This window comes from Salarias fasciatus (assembly GCF_902148845.1).
Source record: "Salarias fasciatus chromosome 23 unlocalized genomic scaffold, fSalaFa1.1 super_scaffold_20, whole genome shotgun sequence".
NCBI classification, from domain to species: domain Eukaryota; kingdom Metazoa; phylum Chordata; class Actinopteri; order Blenniiformes; family Blenniidae; genus Salarias; species Salarias fasciatus.
The window spans coordinates 487580-505411 of NW_021941230.1; positions in this window are offsets into that span (position 1 = coordinate 487580).

Sequence of the window (17832 nt, forward strand, 5' to 3'; positions counted from 1 at the left end):
TGAAGCCACTAGATGGTGCTATCTGTTCAAGAAATATTTCAGAGCTCACTTTGATGTCAGTCTTTCAGCCTCTATCCTAGAACCAAGAGTGCCACCTAGTGGCTTCAGAAAATAAAGACAGTGGTTCATGAAGCTTCATCTGCACATCACGAATTAGAGCCACAGCCAGTGATGGAGCTCATCCTGCAGCTTCTTCAGTCCTGATTCATTTTACTGGCTGACCAAGCTTCAGGGGTGGAGAACATTAGAATGACATCATAATATAAAACGCTGTGTTTCCACCAGAAGTGATGAACGAGGAGCTGCCGCAACCCGAAAGTGAAGCGAGAGAAAAGGATTCTGGGAAATGGAGTTATAGCTTATAGACACCTCTGGTAACATCTTAAAACTTGACTTTTAACACAAAATACCAGGGATGAGCGAGTACACGAATATCTGTATCTGTATCTCTTTACCCATCCAATTCATCTGTATCCGTATTTGTACTCGGAGGGGCGTGGCCTAAACAGGAAGTGGGCATGGCTTAATCGGAAATGGGGTGGGGCAGAAATTGGTGCATTATTTTAAGTGCGAAATTGATATGGATTACTCAGAAGTTGCTATATTTATTGTTTATTTGAAAACTATTTACAGAACATTCTCAATGAAACAATGTACAAGTTTTTTTTTATTTTAGTCAGAACATGAACATTTTTAAAGTTATATAAATGATTATTTATTCACACAACAACCTCAGATTTGAATATTTTTGGTCACATTAGTAAAGGAACTATTTACAGAACAAGTATTTTTTATTGAGTCAGAACATGAATATTGTTAAGAGTATGAATTAATTTATATAACAGCTTCTCAAATTACACTTATTGTTTTTGATCACAATTGTAAAGGAACTATATACAGAACAATTTTTTAAATCACATCTGAAGATTAATATTTTAATTATATATATATATATATATGTATATATATATATATATATATATATATATATATATATATATATATATATATAGTGTTGCCCTGAAGGCAGTTGTTTTCTATAATAAGTTCATTTGATTAAAAAATGGTTAAATGTTTAAAAATGTTTCAAAAATTGAGAGAGAGCTGAGAGAGCTGAGCAACATGTCTGATGATCTGATGCCATCCACTTTGAATCTTGAACAAGGCAATGCCGTAAGTGTGTGAATTTATTGTCATATGGCTTCACTATTATATTTTTGTGTCATTTCATGATGATGAGAAGATTTGTGCAGAGCTGATGCTCTTTGTTTTGTGATGCATTTGTTGAAGGAAATGTTCTTGTATTTTTTAGTTTTCACCGACTGGAGAGAAAATTAAAGCAACAAAACGTCCCCTGTGGTCCTGGTACTTCTCTGGTGGTTTAACTCGGTGTCATATCGATGATGCTACATATATATTTGATATATATACAGTATATGTATATTTCTTTTTTTTTTTTTTTTTTTTTTGCATCTTTTTCCCAACATAAAATTAAACAATGTTGATTAAGGTGTGTGTGCATGTGTGTATGACTGAGTCACAATAGAGTTGTTGTTCGCACTCCGGCATGGCCTTCCTAGGTTGAAACTGTCTCCCCCAAAGATCCCCCCAAAAACAAACGAAACTTAAAAACCCGAGAAAAAAATCCCTGAGGATGCACAGTCGTGCAATGTTTCGACTTTTATCAGTCTTCCTCAGGCACAATGCATGCCAAAATGAAATAAAATGCTACATTTTCAATTTACCAGCACCGATTGGCTTCTCTCACCAATATCCTGTTTTCTCTGTCAAGCACGAAGCAGAATAAATACACCGGGCACTTCCGCGATCGCAGATTTCCCACGTTTTTGATGAGGATGATGACTTTGATGAGGATTTCCCATCAGAACGAGTGCGAATAATGATGGACAGTGCTCGGGCTGTACTCGAATTCGGCAAAAATGCAGTATCTGTAATGAGTACTCGTTTAAAATGAGTATTCGGCTCACCCTACAAAATACACATTTATTGATTAATTTAACTCTACTGGTCAAAAACGAATCATATTTCGTATCGGATTCATTTAAGTATATATCACAAAATCTCATATTAATTTGCATTTTAAGCCAATTAGCATAAAGTCAGTTTAGTCACATAACTTTTATTTGCAGATTAATTCCTTTGTTTTACAGCACTAAAGTTACTTCTTGGGGCGACAGTAGCTCAGTTGGTAGAGCAGGTCGTCTTATAACCGGAAGGTTGGCGGTTCGATCCCCGCTCCCGCAGGCGTAAAACTGTCGTTGCGTCCTTGGGCGAGACACTTCACCCACCTTGCCTAGTATGAAAGTTGTGAGAGTGAATGGTTGGTGGTGGTCGGAGGGGCCGATGGTGCAGATTGGCAGTCTTGCTTCCGTCAGCCTGCCCCAGGGCAGCTGTGGCTACAGCAGTAGCTTACCACCACCCAGTATGGAGAGAATGAATAATGCAATGTGAAGCATCTTTGAGTGTCCTGAAAAGCGCTATATAAAACCAATGCATTATTATTACTTCTACATTCTTTTTTTTAAAATATATATCAAAATAATTAATAAATTGCATATCAATAAGCGCTAAAATGCAACATTGGTTGGTTAACTAGTTAACTTAGTGAAGTTAATAATGTGTCATTTCAGAAAAAAGCTAATATTAGAAATCTTTATTTGTAAAATATCGCATTGATTATATTTAATTTATTCTTTGAGTTTGTTTTGACATTAATAAACGTTATTTTTCAGTTTTTTTACGAGTGATAACAGTGATTTAATACAGTGGTCAAATTAATGGTTAAAATATTAATAATATATAAAAAATTGTTCAATAGGCCTGTATTGGCTCTATTTGGTCATTTTTATATGCAATTTTCATTTATTTGCTCTAATTTTATTTGATTAATGTTAACCTTAAATTCAATAAACATATTTAGAAAGAGTCAAAATATTATTTTGAAGTCATGTGATGTCCCCAGTCTCTGCCATTTTAAATTGTTTTCAAGAACGAAGATATTTTATTATTACTATTTTTCTCTCCTGCTCAGGTTTGGAGGAAGATCCTGAACTTTCAGTCCAGATTGAAAGTCTGCTGAACGACGATCAGGTTGATTCTGGATCAAAGGCTGCGACCGATACTGATACCGGTACCGATACTGATACCGATACCAAACAACTTTCTGAGATGGTTTAGTTTAGTAAAAACATAAAAAAGTCCTTCATTCCTTTATTTCCCTAAATCTGAGAACCATGACTGACCTAGAACCAGTTTTAGAACTTTTAACAACTCAAAGCAACAAGAACCAACAGACATCAACGGAACTAGATGGATAAATATCGGCTGCTGGTATCAGGCCAGTTTGACTGAGCAGATTGTTACTGATGTTGGACCAATACTGATGTTCGTTTATAATTGAATGATCAATGTGACTCCAAGATGACATCACAGGCACGGCTTCTTTCAAACGGGCGCTTTATTGTGGCTTAACAACGCCGTGAAAACCACAAAGCATAAAAACAGTAGTTTCAGGCACCTTAAACAATCACCATTGATTTACAAATGTTGAAAAGAATGCTACCTCGTGGCCGCCTGCCATCTTGGAGGTCTCAAACGGTTAAATCTGCGGCTTTGTGCAGTCTAAACAATCATAATATCACATCAGAACAACATATTTGTTGAGTGACTTGAGTTTTGCCTGAATGACTTGGCTGCGTGCGTGTTTGGGTTTACTTGCTTCCAAACCATTGAGTGCATGCACTGATGCCATAGGATCGCAAGCTAAATCAGCTTCAGTGGACACAAATTCCACGAATGTGTGAAATGATGGATACTCTCCATTATTTGTTTGTCGAATCTTCATAGCAGTGCAGTTCCATCTCGTGGTTAATCAATCTGGAAGTTTCAACGAAAGTTTCTGAATTTCCATACAGTCATTAAGAACTTCTAAGGATCTTATGTGTGGTATTGCAGCGTCCCAATTCCCAAGGAAGTCAGCGAATTCTCTCAACTCATTTCCATCTTTAGAGCTTATTTTAGGTCAACTGTGAAGCTTGTCTCTGAAGCATTTTCCTATTGTGAATAGATCTCCAAACCGCTTCTCCAATAATTTCCAAGCTGAATCATATGCTTCATCTGTGCTAATGAGGAGAAATCCTTCAACTGCTCTTTTTGCAGATCCTCCGAGGTACTTCCTGAGATAATAAAGTCTTTCATTTTTGGGAATGTTTTTTTCTTTCAATCAAGGTTTCAAAGGATAACTGCCAGTCTTTGAACTTTAAAGGATCTCCAATGAACACTGCAGGTTCTGGAGTAGGAAGACGATTAGCACTGATTGCTTCTGCCAGAAAACCAACAAGATCAGAATTTGGCTGTGGATGAGCCACGGGAACTTGTACAGCTTGTGGAACGAATGGTGGACTTGAAGCTTTGAGCGTTTGGTTTATGGTGGTCTTCGATTGTATGCCAGGATTTTGAGCTTGGTGCGTGGATGCAGGAGTTTGTGAAACGAATGCTGGACTTGTAGCATTAAGGACTTCAGTTGAATTTGGAATTTGAAAGGTAGTAAGTGGTGTGATTGGGATTGTTTGGAAGTCACTCGCTGGTTTAATGCTGTGCAATTAACTTTGTCTTTCAGAAATATTTTCAGCCTCATCATAAACCTTAACTCGAGCTTTGGCAGCATTCAACTTTTTGACTTCCTCCAAGCGTTCAATTTTCCTGCGCTGCTCTTCTATTGCTTGCTGCCTTGTTAAGTTCTCTACCTGTAGTTTTTGTAGTTCAACTGTTTCTTTTTCTTGCTCCTCCATTACTGTGAGAATTTCTTGAGATGCAGCTGCTTCAGCTTCTGCTTCCACTCTTTTGATTGTTTGCAAGCATGACTGGTGTGAACTACTGCTACCAGACCTACGTGATTTAGACCTTGACTTGGAGCCTTCAGATCCTAAACATGACCCAACATCTGGCCATGGTTCTTCATAAACTTTGTCGCCCTTCAGCTATTTTGCAGCTCTTTTGACAATAAATGCAGATAATGATGCACACGCGTCTGCTTTGCGCCTTATGTCTGCTTCAGGACTTTGTATTTGACGAATCTGATCATAAACTGTTTGCACATCATTGCAGGTGTCATTTACATTGTTGATCAGTTCGTTTAGTTCACTTTCTGAAGCTTCTTGTCTTAACATTACTTTGCTCAATCTTGCTTCATATCTCCATTTTTCAAAAACGACAGCGTATCTGTGCTGGAGTCCTTTGAGTTTCTCTTCTTGAAGTTTTTACCCTTTTCAGTCAACGTTCTTACTCTTTCACTTTTACGGACAGTTTGTGCTTCTACAGCTTGCTCAGGACCAACTTCTTCAACTTCAGTAAATGGCTCAACATAGAGCTTTTCATTGTCTTTGTCAGTCATCTTATGAGTTTAGATCAGGGGTCGGCAACCTTTTTGTCATGGAGTGCCAGTTTAAAAATTTCTCATCAGTGTGTGTGCCATTATCAAATAAAACGCAAGTTAACACAAAATACAAAAAGATTTGCAACATACCTGGAAATTTATTCAATTCAAACACATGCAATAAAGATATTTTTTCTGTTAATAACTCCAAAAAGTGCTTTCATAAACTTTGTGCAATAAGAGGAGACCGAACTGAGACCAGAGTAGTAGGCCTGCTATAATAGTGCATATCATAACAAAGCAGGCATAACAGTACTAAAATATATATCTGTGCTGTGTCAAAACAACAAGAACTTCTGCATCTGTTCTAAAGGAAAAAGAATCAGCAATAAGAGCACTATATCGGTTATTAAAACAATAACAGTACTTTTATAACAGATAAAACAGCAGTAACATCACAAAATAGCTGCAGCAACATTTTAAAGACATCGACAGACAGTAGCATATTTGAACTAAGGGTTGGCATCCTTAAATCATCATCATCATCATCATCATCATCATCATCATCATCATCAGATGCCTAGTGTGATCCCTGGCTCTGTTTTGTTTGACTGAGCTCTGTGATCTGGGGCTCATAGTTAGTTACTTTGAGTAACAAACACGCCTCAGAGTGCGCCGTTGTTAACCGACTGCGGGTGGGGCTGAGCACATGTTTCATGTGTGAAAATACCTGCTCACAGAGATATGTTGACCCAAAAACTGACAGCAGTGCCAGGGCAATGTCCCGGAGACAGCTGAATTTCTCAGGAACAGATGTCCAGCAGGCGAGGATGTGGGTCCCATGATCTTGCACTGGTGTGGCTTCCAGCTGTTTTCTGAGCTCTGCAAACTTCGTCACCCACAATGTTGAGCTCTTCAGCTCGATCAGCTGCATGTTCATGTCTTCTGTATCCATCCAGTCAATCAGAGCAGCATCCAAGTCGTGTCCATCAAAGCTGTCGGGTTTGATCAGGAATGAAAACATTGGTCCGTACCTTCTGAAATCCACAAATCGCGTTGCAAACTCAGCCTCCAGCTCACGCATGTACGTGGTTATTTCAGTGGTGCTGATGTTGCGGTGGGAGGATAACTCTCTGAGATGTCGGAAGTAGCGGTAAGTGGAGGAGGAAATATCCTCTGAGAATACTGCCAGCTTACCCACAAAAGCTGCCCATGTCTCAAACATGTCCAAAACGGTTTGTCCTGCACCTTGCAGCCTGACATTCAGCTCGTTCAAGTGTCCCGTCATGTCCGCGAGAAACCTGAGTTTCACAATCCACTTCTCGTCCTCCAGTTCTGGATACGTCTGGCCCTTTTCGGTCACAAAGGCCTTGATGGCGTCAAAGCAGCTGACAAACCGATCCAGGACTTTCCCGCAACTCAACCATCTTACTGCTGTGTGGAGAGGGAGATCTGCGTAGTCACTGTTCAGCTCCTCCAGCAGGGACTGAAACTGCCGGTGCGTCAGTGCGGATCGCTTCACTATGAAGTTAATAATCTTTGCCACTGTGGCCATAACTTCACTGAAATCCGAATTTGCTATTTTAGCACACAGATTTTCTTGATGTATTATGGAGTGGAGTTTCATAATGGGGTGGCCGACTTTTTCTTCAATCAGTTTGACAGCTCCCTTTTGTCTCCCGACCATGGCGGGAGCGCCGTCTGTGGTCACTGCAAACACTTTACTGATGTTAATCCCTCGTCCTCAAAATGTTCAATTAAGGCTGCAGCGATGTCTTCCCCTTTTGTTGTGCCAGGCATTGGTTTCAAACAGCAAAGTTCTTCTCTGATAGTTGAATCACAGTACCTTGCCATAACTGCCAAACGCGGGATGTCCTTCAGGTCCACGCTTTCATCAAGTGCGATGCTAAATACTGCAGCCTCTTTTAGTCCAGCTGTTTGCTGAACTCTTACATTATCAGCCATGTCATCGATACGTCTCTGAACACTTCTAGCCGACGTAGGAATGTCCTTTATTCGTGACTTGATCGTTTCTTTATTGGGCTTATTTTCAAACAGAACATCGGAGCAGCTGAGAAAAGCCTCCTTAATATATTCGCCATCCGTAAACGGCTTTCCATGCTTTGCAATGGAATGGGCAATGCGATAGCTTGCTTCTGTCCCGTGATTTTTAGCAGTGGTAAAATCTTTGAGGGAGCTAGCTTGCTTATCATACCTGGACACAGCACGTTTAATTGACTCTGCTTTGTCTTCTTGGTCTTTGAAAGCCTTCTCGTGCTTCGTCTCAAAATGCCGCTTAACACTTGAAGTTCGGCACACAACGTTTTCACAACAAAAAGTGCACACAGCACGGTCTTTCAAAAATACAAAACCAAACTCTTGTGTCCATGAAGACTGGAATGCCCTTGTTTTTGCCTTTTTAGCAGCTGGTGCTGCCATTGTTGACGACTAACACGGCGGGTCCCAGATTCCCAGAGCGCGGGTCTCTGGAAATGTGGGCGGGGCTGCTGCAATGGCGAGATTGGCTGCTTGACAGCGTATTGGGAAAAACGGGGATTATTTGATCTGTGCATGTGTTCCCTCATACGTAGTAGTGCAGTAAACGGGAAGCAAGACAGTCAAAACAAACAGATTAACACGAGGGTGGTTGAAAAACACTTTTTTAAATAAAAACCCCGAGAGAAAAAACACTGGAGAGGTGAGATGGGAGCAAATCACACAACGCGAGCCTGTGGAGCACCTCGCGGGGCTCTTCACGTCCGCCACCGAGCGCACTGGCCTCGCGCTGCCGCCGCAGCCTCCGGGGCTGGATCAGCGCGACTTTGCACTTGGGCTGGCAACCCAGTCACGTACTCGGGCCCGGACTGCAGTGCTATGTCCCTCCGTGCCAACATTCCAAGCTCACATACAGCGAGACTGAGGTATGCCTCTCACTGCCAAGGGCACGGTGAAAGGCTACCGCAAATATTCCTGCGTGGACGGCTGGCCGCCGGTCTCCGGAGTGCCGGCCATTGAGGACTCCGTTAGACTGTGCCTTCTCCCCAGATCCCCCACCTGGCCTGGCGGTAAGCCCATGCTGCCGTCTGACAGAGACAGGCACATGGCGAGCTTCCTGGATCGAGGTTACGCTGGTGGGAATCAAACGTTCGTCCTAGACAACAACATGTTCTTCCTGCTGGGCTCTGTGGACAAGATGTGCCACGAGAAGTCCCAGCTCTCTCCTGAAGACATCGAGGAGATTCAAAATACGGGTGAGGTCCTGATGCGGATGTGCAGAGCCATCGCCATCAACAGGGGCCGCGTCATGGCCAATGCACAGATCGCCATGAGGAATCTGTGGCTTGGTCTCTCCTCACTCTCCGAGCGGGACAAGCGGGGAGTACTGGGGCTCCCCCTGTCCACCTTTTCTCTATTTGGACCTGACATACAGGCCATCATCGAACGCCTGGAGGCGGCAGCGCAAGGCTCCCAACAGCTCGCACCGCACCTGCAGCCCCACCGTGAGCCACCCCCGCAGTGACGGTGTGCTGCGGAGCAGCGGCGTCCAGCCCCCTGGAGCTCCCTGGCGCCTGACCAGATCGACTGTCTTCCCGCCCATCCTCGTCCCGGGGCACCGACCAACCAAGACGGTCGCACGCTCCCGAGCTGCGGACCACCCCGCCTGCTCATCCACCTCCATCCATCCATCCATTTTCTACCGCTTATCCGGGGCTGGGTCGCGGGGGCAGCAGTCTCAGCAGGGATGCCCAAACTTCCCTGTCCCCAGACACTTCCTCCAGCTCCTCTGGGAGGATCCCAAGGCATTCCCAGGCCAGCCGAGAGACATAGTCTCTCCAGTGTGTCCTGGGTCTTCCCCGGGGTCTCCTCCCAGTGGGACATGCCTGGAACACCTCCCTAGGGAGGCGTCCAGGAGACATCCTAACCAGATGCCCGAGCCACCTCAGCTGGCCCCTCTCGATGCGGAGGAGTAGCGGCTCTACTCTGAGTTCCTCCCTGGTGACTGAGCTCCTCACCCTATCTCTAAGGGAGCACCCAGCCACCCTACGGAGGAAGCTCATTTCAGCCGCTTGTGTCAGGGATCTTGTCCTTTCGGTCATGACCTAAAGCTCATGACCATAGGTGAGGTGGGAACGTAGATTGACTGGTAAATCGAAAGCTTCGCCTCTCAACTCAGCTCCTTCTTCACCACAACGGACCGATACAATGACCGCATCACTGCAGCCGCTGCACCGATTCGCCGGTCAATCTCGCGCTCCATCCGTCCCTCACTCGTGAACAAGACCCCAAGATACTTAAACTCCTCCACTTGGGCCAGAGTCTCTCCACCGACCTGGAGGGAGAAAGCCACCTTCTTCCGGTCGAGGTGAGTGGGTGGCTCACCACCAACCGAGGGAACCGTAGGGGCCGGGTGCAATGTGGATTGGGTGGCAGCAGACAGCAGGGTGCCCGGCGACCCGATCCTCAGACACAGAGACTAGCTCGTCCACCTGCTGTCAAAAATATAAATAAAGGCCATCAGGCCCATTGCATCTCTGAAAGAGCAGCGATCCTCCTCCCCCGTGTTTACGTGATTAAAGCATGTCATACTCGGCCAGACCCTTCTCCCTCCCTTCTCCCGCTCCGTGATAAAGCGGCTGAGAATGGTGAGTGGAACGCGCACGGAGCCACCTGGACGCACCAGCACCACACCGGCAGTGTCATGCTGGCTCGGGTTCCTGCCGCAGGGCGCCCCGGCCCCGGCGTCATTCATTACACTCCCAGCTGCGTTTCTCTGCTGGCTTCCACCTGTACTAACACAGCGAAGCGTCAGAGCAGCAGCGCTCTGCCGCCCTGGGCTTCCGCTATTTAGCGTCCTGGTCCCGGCATTATTCCCGAGGTCAGCGGCCCGGAAAATTCCGGGATCATGCCGCCTCTGCCGGGGTTGTCTCCAAATAAGCGCCGGTCCGCGGCCCTGAAGCGGCCGCCCGCGCTCATTCATGGGATGGCCCCTCCACAGCCCTTTCGCCGAGGGCTCCCCATCTCCCGAGGACAGGTGGGCCATCCCCACCGGCTGTGGTACAGCCACTGACGCTCCAGTTCCAGACGTGACGTGCTATGTTGGAACCGCTTTCTCCCTGCTTGTCCAGGACGCTGAGAAGCGGCTATGCCCTGCAGTTAGCCTGTTGTCCCCCTCTCTTCAAAGGGATCCTTTGTATGCAGCTCGCATGCCCTGCAGGGGCGGCCGTTCTCAAAGCAGAAGTGTCCTCGCTCCTCCGCCGGGGTGCAGTAATGGAGCTGAACGCGGAGGAGGCGCACTCGGGTTTTTACTCCCCCTACTTCTTGGTTCCCAAGAAAAGCGGAGGTATGAGACCTATTTGGGACCTGTGGGTCCTCAACAATCACATGGCCACCAGGAGGTTCCGTATGTTGACGGTCAGACACCTCCTGGAGAGCGTCCACCCTGGAGACTGGATGACGTTGGTCGACCTTACGGACACCTACTTCCACATCCCCATTCTGAGGAGGCACAGAGCCTTTCTCCGGATCGCCGTGGGAGACCAGTATTTTCAATATACCCGGCTCCCCTTCCACTACTCTCCCGCCCCTCGCACTTTCACCAAGTGCATCAAAGCGGCACCGGAGCCCCTCCGTCATCATGGTCAGAGGATCCTCACTTACATCGACTGGCTCATACTGGCGTCCTCGTATCACGAGGCTGTGGAGCACACGACCCAGGTCTTGCACCACATCGAACTCCTGGGGTTCATTGTGAACCGGGACAACAGTGCGCTCACCCCAGCTCAGCACATGGCTTATCTGCGATTGGAGCTGGACTCACACTCCATGACGGCCCGCCTCTCCAAGGAGAGACGAACCTCCCTTCTCTCGGCCTTTCTGGACAGGGTCCTTTTGATCAGAACCGTCCTGGGTTTGATGGTTGTGGCCCACCCGGTGGTATGGTTGGGCCTTCTACACATGCGCAGGCTGCAACAGTGGTTTGCATGCCTCCACTGCGTGGGAAAGCGGGACGGACACAGAAAGGTCCTGATCCCGCCCCAGGCAGGCCAGGATCTCCTCTCCTGGATGGATCCGGCTCTCCTCATGCAAGGAGTGCGCCTGGGCTGCGTATCACATCGAGGTGTTCACAGATGCGTCTCTCGCAGGATGGGGAGGCACCCTAGACCACCATGCAGTGGGCGGTGCCTGGGATGTCACTCCCATTCACATCAATGTGCCGGAAATGACGGCGGTGCAGAAGGTCTTGCTCCATTTCCAAGCTAGGCTGAAGGACAGCCATGTGCTCGTCAGGACGGACAACACTACGGTGGTCGTGTACCTGAACAGGCAGGGGGGTACTCGGTCTCCCCCTCTTCATCGCAAAGCGGCAGAGATCGTCCTTTGGGCGGACCAGCATGTCGTGTCGATCAGAGTGCGACACGTGCCCAGAGTTCTAAACGTCGGCGCGGACAGGATGTCCCGGGGAGGCCCACTCCGTGACGAGTGGGGCCTGTCCCCGTGGGTGGCACCCCGACTCTGGCGCAGGTTCGGACCCCCAGTGGCAGACCTTTTCACCAGTGCAGAGGACGCACAGTGCCCACTCTTGTTCTCGCTCAGGTCGTCAGACGCACCTCCTCTAGGGGTAGACGCCTTCGCACACAGGAGCTGGCCTCCGGGCCTCCTGTACGTATTCCCTCCGGCCCACCTCTTGACCCCGCTGCTGCGCAGGGTGAGGATGCTCAATCTCCACGTCACTGTGGTGGCTCGGGACACCCCAAGCACTCGGTGGTTCCCGGACATGATTCAGTTGGAGATCGGGGACCCGTGGCCGATTCCCGATGGGCCCGACGCACTGCTGCTGGCAGGAGGCGCCCTTCGATCCCGCCCCTTTCTGGGTGGGAGACTCCTGGGTTGGAGGCTGAGCGGATGAGACGAGTGGAACTAGATCTCCCTCCAGCGGTGGTTTCCACCATCCAGAATGCCAGGGCCCCCTCCACTGTCAAGGCCTACAGGTCTCGGTGGCAGCTCTTCATGACGTGGTGCTCAGAGAGGGGTCTGGGCCTGGTCTCCTGTGCTTTTGGTGGAGTTTTGGAGTTCCTCTAGGCCCTGCTGGACAGCGGCCGCACTGCAGCCACATTGGCGGTGTTTGCATCGGCCATTACTGTGGCTCACATCGGCTTCGGCCGCTTCTCTGCACGCAGTCACCCGCTGGTGAAGCGGTTTCTGCGTGGGGCATGTTGGCTGCGGCCACGCCCCAAGGCATGTGGTCTCCCCGTGGGACCTCCACACTGTGTTGGAAGGTCTTAAGGGACCCCCCTTCGAGCCTTTGAGGCAGGCGGAGGACCGCTTTCTCTCCTTCAAGGCCGCGATGTTGTTAGCGCTAGTATCCGCCAAAAGAGTTGGGTATCTCTGCACCTTGTTGGTCCACCTATCCTGCATGGTGTTCAGCCAGGATGGAGGTCTCGTGGACCTTTGGCCTAAACTGACCTTTCATCCCAAGGTGATCACTTCGGACTTCCGGTCGTGAGTGATCCAGATCAGAACGCTGAGCTGCCTGCCTGGCTCATCTGGGGATGACCCAGGGCTGCGGTTGTTGTGCCCGGTCAGGGCTCTGCGTTACTATGTCCAGTGCATAGCTGGCTTTCGCACTACGGACCAGCTGTTTGTGAGGTTTGGAGCCAGAAGGCGTGGAGCCCCGCTGGCCTCTCAGTGTCTCGCCCAGTGGGTGGGGGGCACTATTGCAGCTGCCCATACAGCACAGAATCTTTTGCCACTGGCAGTGATTCGTGCTCATTCCACGCGGTGTGTGGCTGCTTCTGTGGCCCTGTGCAGAGGGATCACGGTGAGTGACATCTGCCAAGCTGCCTCCTGGGCCTCCACGTCCACCTTTGTGCGTTCATATCTTATTGATATGTGCACAGACACTGTGGCTATGTCGGTTTTCAGCGAGAGCACGAGCTCTGTCGCTTAACCGTGTTGGTCCCTGTGGCCCAGCTGCCACATCCCGAGTGGGGCTGCAGACCAGGGCTATCTCGCCTGCTGCTTGGCTCTGCCACGGCCTGCGGATGTTGTGACCGTGGCGGTGCTTTGCGGGAACAGGAGTTCTTCCGCTTGCCGTATTGGGTCCTCTGGCCCGGCTGCCCCGACCTGGGCTTTTTTCATGCGGCTGCCGCTGTGGTTTGCCCTGGCCGGCGTGTGTGCATTGCAGCAGCGATGCTTGTGCACGTCGCGGGCGGTGCTTCAGCTCATGGATGCTCGCCTCATTCTACGGGAGCTCTGCAGCCGTTCTGGACATACGGTTTGTTTACTTCCGCCTGACGCAACAATCCTGTCAGCATGCCAGCTGGGAGTACATTCATCGCCTATGGCCTCCGCCTTGGTGAGTACCAATGGTGAAGCCCGTAGGTGGGCTAAGCACTTACGAAATAGAATTAGTAGTTACTGGACGTGACTCCAGTTCTATGAGTAACTGCATGCCCACCTACCTGTTGGCCCAGACAGATTCGGAAGAAGGGAGAATGACCGCCGCTGTCAAGATATATACCCTCGGTGCGGGGCGTGGTGCTGCGCCACGGCGTGTAGGGGATTGGTGCGTCGAATTTTCTCTTGTCTCAGTGGATTGGCTGGTGCCAAGAAGAGTGCCAATAGCGAAGCCCATAGGTGGGCTAAGCACTGACGAAATAGAATAAAAAGTTATTGACGATCAAGTTATTGAGAAGTTAATATAAAATTGATGAAGAAACAATTAAGCAAACCAGTGCTTGAGCCAAGAACAGCAATAAGAGATGGACTTTATAAAAGTGATTTGGTGCCTCTAGGTCACATGACCAAAAAGCTATTGATGATCAAATTATTAAAAAATTAATATAAAATTGATGAAGAAACAAATAGACAAACCAGTGCTTGAGCCAAATACAACAATAAGAGATTTACTTTATAAAAGTGATTTGGTGCCTCTAGGTCACATGACCAAAAAGCTATTGATGATCAAATTATTAAAAAATTAATATAAAATTGATGAAGAAACACATAGACAAACCAGTGCTTGAGCCAAGAACAGCAATGTCTTCTTGCGAATTTAACGGAGTTTTGGAATTTCAACCTCACAAAAATAAAAATCTATTGACAACGTAATGGTTATTTTTCTGCTGCTTTTACGCAGCATGTTCTTTTGAGACGGTCCCTAAACCGGGCTGCAATACGGCCACAATGGGACATGACGACAATCAGCGGCAGTTCTTGGGAAACCGTCCGCTGTACGAGTGAAACATGTCGGGCAGGAATTGCCAAACTGTCGCTGTGAATGTCTGTCGAATATCCAACGTGAAACCAACTTCACCTCGGTATGATGCTTACCATCAAATTAATCAGCAGAACCTGGGCTAACCGAATATATCAGCCATTATTACACACTCCAAACACAGCTCAAACACGAACTAAATGAATTATGAACCATATTCGTGACCGTGTCAACCCACTCGCCGAAATATTGATTGTAGCGCTGTGAAAAATGATGCAATTCACACAAACAGCCTCTCAGACGAGAGCTGAGACTCCGCTGATTACAACCATACCACTCAAAGCCGTCTAAAACCACAGAATCCGCCAGAAAATGCCACTAAAACAGCCAACAGCAAGATCGCGTTTTCAAACTGTGGTAAAAAAATCGCCTCTTACCTGGACTTTTGGCCATATAGAGTCCGAATTCTGCGTTTATTGTCCATCGGGATCGTGTAGCTTAGCCAGCTAGCCACATCTGACGTCAATCCGGGCGTAAAACTGACCCCTAGTTAGCCTCAAGGAGCTCTGTGATTGGTCAGTGCCATACAGTTTGTGTGCGCCATGACGGTGTTTTGCTTGTTTTGATTGGCTAACAGAGCTGTCAATCACATGTCGGTGACCCCTGCTGCATTCTATTGGCTCAGACGAGTCTAGCGACGTACGGGGTGTCTGTATTCATGAAGCTGCTGCGGAGCTGAGCGCCTGTATACAGAGGAGGCTTTACGCACGGAGCGTCCAGCTGAGCGTAAACAGACGCTCTCTGTGGATTTCCACTGCAGTCACGCCAAAGACTGCTCTGTTTGGATGTATTGAACCTCAGCAGTGATATAAAAGTGAAAAATATAATTTGGAACATTAGAAAATTCAGATTTCACAAATGGCACCATAGTGTGCCAAAGTGTGCCATCGCCTGACCTGTCTGTACTAAAACCTATCAAATGTTGTTCTGCTTCACTTTCACAGAGTCAACCTTTGCAGAGAGAGTGTTCATATATTTGTCTATGATCTGATGGAGGTTTAGAGCTGCAGCTGGATTTTTCCAAAGAGATGATCACATTGAAAGTGCTTTTTTTTTTTTAGGCGAGACTGAACATTTTTCATTTGTGCTGTGTTCCATCTTCAGTCACACTTAACCAGTAACATATATACTGATATTTACACATCTGGACAAATCTTACAAGTGTTCACTTTATGAGGAGACAGTAACCACTCAAATAGACCTAGTTATTGTAGTGCTATACTCTTTTTAGTTTAGTATGTCATTTTCGAGAAGAGGCTCTGAAAAATAGCCGAGGGCGATGCGTTGCTTTGATGCTTGTGAGCGATGTCCTGTGGTACTGGCGCCCTCTTGTGTCGCACCACCGTACCGTCACTCACTGCCATTGCTTAACGAGCTTCTCACCGGCGCTGGGCTGGGCGAGTTTTCACTGTGGCTCCAAGACGACATCACAGGCACGGCTTCTTTCAAACGGGCGCTTTATTGTGGCTTAACAACGCCATGAAAACTACAAAGCATAAAAACAGTAGTTTCAGGCACCTTAAACAATCACCATTGATTTACAAATGTTGAAAAGAATGCTACCTTGTGGCCGCCTGCCATCTTGGAGGTCTCAAACGGTTAAATCTGCGGCTTCGTGCAGTCTAAACAATCATAATATCATATCAGAACAACACATTTACAACATTAATCGTGTCTTACATCACAATCATAACAAATACCTTATGTTGCTGGCTACTTGGCCCAGCTGCTCAAACGTGGCTCAGTCAGATCTCTGCACATCTCTGAACACATGCAGCTCTCGCAGCCTCTCACTCTGAGCCAAACCTTGCGATAACGAGCAGTATTATAATGAAACATTTACAAAAGAGACAAAAAAAAAACCCACCACAATAACATTTAAACTCATCATTACATTAACAATAATGAACTTTAAACAAAAGACATTTTTGCATTTGTAGAAAAATATGAATTTCATTTAACTTGCAACATTTAACCTCTTCATGTTTATTAAATCATTTAGATGACACTTACAATCAATATCAGCCAATACTGATTATCTTTTATTATTGATATGATCAATATCAGCTGATACTGATGTTCTTTTTTAAAATTTTATGATCAATATTGATCGATACTGATATTATTGTTTTACTGATGTCCTTTATATTAATGTGAGATATCTTCTGCTCCCAATACCAACGCCGATACTGCTCCTGACTCTTATGGAACCAAAGCAGTCAGTTTCTTTTTTCCCAGAATGCTTTGCTCCTGGAGCAGCTGAGCATCACCAGCAGGGATCTCGTCCTGGAGGAGGCGGAACTGGATATTCTGCGGTGCCGTGGCTCCGCCCTCCGGCTCCGCCTCCTCTCCGTCGCCGGGGGCAACGCCCGCCTCCAGGCCGCCGCCGCTGCCACCTCCCGGCCAGAGCCCAACACTGTCACCCCCACCTACCGGGCCAAGATGGCCGCCCACCGGGGGGTGGCAGCCTGGGAGCTGGAGGAGAAGAAAGCCGCGGTCCGCAGCCTGAGGAACGACCTGGAGAGGGCTCTGACGGCCCACAGGGAGGTCCAGGTTCTGAAGGAGGAGGCGGAACGGAGGAGGGGGGACATCGCCGAGAAGAACCGGCTGCCAGGGGTCCAGCGTCCAGCGTCGCATCAGGAGGGACATCCAGGTAGAACATCCAGAGGGTTCTAAAGCCAGAGGCATAGTTCTAAAACCAGTTCTAAAGCTATAGACACTGCTCTGAAGCCCTACAGATGGTTCTAAAGATGACTCTAAAACTGTGGAGTTTTTTTCAAAAGTTAGATTTATAGACATGGAGATGGTTCTAAAGAGATTCAAAGGTTTCTATAGATGTACAGATGTTTCTAAATACAGAGATGGTTCTAAAGAACTTGATGACCCTCCTCCCCTGTGGTTCCAGATCCAGAACCGGCGGTTCCAGGCTGTGGTGAAGCGGCTTCACCTCCAGCTGCGCAGAACTCAGGAGGATCACAGGTGACGGAACCCAAAACTCTTTAGAACCTTCCTCACTGTTCCTTCATTCAGGAGGAACCAGCTCTCTCTAGAACGTTCCCTCACTGTTCCTGAACAGTTCTGGGAGAGAGATGAGCTTTACCAATGAACTCTGGTGTTGAGCTGAACTATAGAACTGTTTTGCCAAATGATTTTAGAGTTT